A 2,459-nucleotide genomic window follows, 5' to 3' on the forward strand; every position below is an offset into this window, starting at 1 on the left:
CCTAGATCACATAAGGCTTTGTTGATTGTTGTGTCGCCAATGGTACACGGTATTGAGAAGCTTCCCGGATCCTTTAACTTTGGAGGTGAACTCCCTTGAAGTATGGCACTACTCACCTTAGTGAAGGCGATAGTCTCAAGTTTCCGGATCGACTTCTTCTTTGTGAGGATATCTTTCATGTACTTTGCATAGGCCGGAACGTGATTGATTAATTCCGTGAAAGGAATTGAGACTTCTAAGTTCTTCACAATTTCCATGAACTTTCCAAGTTGATCATCAAATTTAGGCTTGGCTTGACGACTTGGAAAAGGAAGTCTAATCACAATGGGCTCCTTTTCTTTGGCTTTATCTTCATTTTTCTTTGAACTTTCTTCTTTTGATGATTCCCCTTCTTTGGGACTTTGCACCACAACTTCATTCTCACTAGCTCTCACAACTTCATCCTCAACTCGCTCCTTCGGTGCTTCATACCTTGTACCACTTCTCAAGTGAATGGCACTAACCGTTTCATGTCTAGGGGATTACCTTGAGGTGGTAATTGCCCCTTTTGTCTTTGTGAGCTCGAAGATGCTAGTTGGGTCAATTGTGTTTCCAACATCTTGGTGTGAGCTAGAATGTTGTTGATGGTGGTGTCTTTTGCTTGGCTATCTTTTTGCATTTGGGTGAAAAATTCTTGTTGATTCTTTTGCATTTGAAGGACCGCTTTTTGGACATCAAAACTTTGGTCATTGTGGTGATTGTATGGATTTTGATTTTGGTAACCTTGGTTTTGATTGAAAAAGGGTCTTTGGTTTTGATTTCTCATGGGTGGTGGAGTGTATGTTGTTTGAGGGTTTTGGACATTTTGGCTTTTGTATGAGAGATTTGGATGGAATTTGGTGTTTTCATTGTAAAAATTTGAATAAGGGGTACCGCTTTTGTAAGCTTGGAAAGCATTGACTTGCTCGGTTGTTCCCCTACATTCACTTGAGTCATGACCTAAGGTTCCGCAATTCTCACATATCCCGCTTGGGATTGATGAGGATGCCGTCATGGCATTGACATGGTGCTTTGATGATTTTGAGCTTTCCTCAAGTCTAGCCATAGCTTGTTCAAACTTCAAGTTGATTGTGTCAATGTGAGCACTAAGTTGAGCACCCAATTGAGTAACGGTGTCCACTTCATACTTTCCTCTAGTAGCCTTGCGAGGCCTACTATATTGCGAATTATGGACCGCCATTTCCTCAATCTTGTTCCATGTTTGATTGTCATCAACTTCGGTGAACATTCCATTTGATCCCATATTGAGAATGTTCCTTGAATCTTCATATAAACCATTCCAAAATTGTTGCACTAAAAACCATTCGCTAAGTCCATGGTGAGGACATGAGCGACAAATACCTTTGAACCGCTCCCAAGCTTCATACAAAGATTCTTCATCCCTTTGCTTAAAACCCGTAATTTGAGCTCTTAGCATATTGGTCTTTTCCGGTGGGTAGAATTTTTGGTAGAAAGCTGGAGCTAGCTTCTTCCAAGAATCTATTCCAAGGGTGGCCTTATCAAGGCCCTTCAACCATTGCTTTGCGGTGCCGATTAACGAAAAAGGAAATAAGACCCATCTTATTTGGTCTTGAGTCACGCCCGTTTGAGAGATAGCTTCACAATAATCACAAAATGTTTCCATATGAGAATGAGGGTCCTCACTAGGCATTCCCCCGAATTGGCTCCTCTCAACTAGTTGGATGAAGGCGGACTTGGCAATAAAGTTTCCGGTAAGATGTTGTGGGGTAGGAGTACCGTTTGGTAGATCCTCCTCGGTGGGTATAGAGTGAGACGAGAATTTAGGCATTGTAGGTGGATTTTGTGTGGTATTGTTTAATGGGTTCTCTTCTCCTTCTATTGCGAAAGGATTGACAAACTCACTAGTGGGTTGAACAACTTCACCAATACCTCCCAAATTCCTCCTAACAAGTCTCCTATTATTCGTCAAGGTTCTTTCGATTTCACGGTCAAAAGGTAACAAATCTCTTTGTAACCTTCTAGACATGCAAAAAATCAAACAACTCAAAAACAATTAGAACAATCCTTGAGGAGTTTTACTTCCCCAAGGTGAAAAAGACACAACTAAAAACAATAAAAGAAATCTTAAATCAATTAAACACCGTCCCCGGCAACGGCGCCATTTTTGATCGGAGCCATTTGGTGTTCACAATTAAGCATATGTGGTCGTTGGTCAATGGTCGATACAAAACACAATTTATACTTCACAAACAACTCTACAATTAGTAAAGAGGCAAGTAAAGGTCGGATCCCAAGGGACGGGTATTGAAATGAAGATTCTATTGTAACTAGCGGTGTCTAGGGGTGTCACAAATTGGGTTGATGTAGAAGGTTACTAAACTAAAATAGCAATGAAAATAAACTATCAAGGTAAATGAAATAAGGGTGTAAACAATTGATTAAAAGCACTAGGGTGTCAT

At 40.6% G+C, this 2,459-nt stretch overlaps 1 non-coding gene across 1 annotated transcript; it reads left to right on the top strand.

The window, feature by feature from the left end:
* The first annotated feature begins 1,349 nt into the window (after window positions 1-1,349).
* LOC141650565 (small nucleolar RNA R71) lies at window positions 1,350-1,456 on the top strand. Its single transcript, XR_012546590.1, has one exon. It is a non-coding gene; the product is annotated as a small nucleolar RNA R71 (small nucleolar RNA).
* The last annotated feature ends 1,003 nt before the right edge of the window (window positions 1,457-2,459 follow it).

The sequence above is a fragment of the Silene latifolia genome, chromosome 3 (assembly GCF_048544455.1).
Source record: "Silene latifolia isolate original U9 population chromosome 3, ASM4854445v1, whole genome shotgun sequence".
Taxonomy (NCBI): domain Eukaryota; kingdom Viridiplantae; phylum Streptophyta; class Magnoliopsida; order Caryophyllales; family Caryophyllaceae; genus Silene; species Silene latifolia.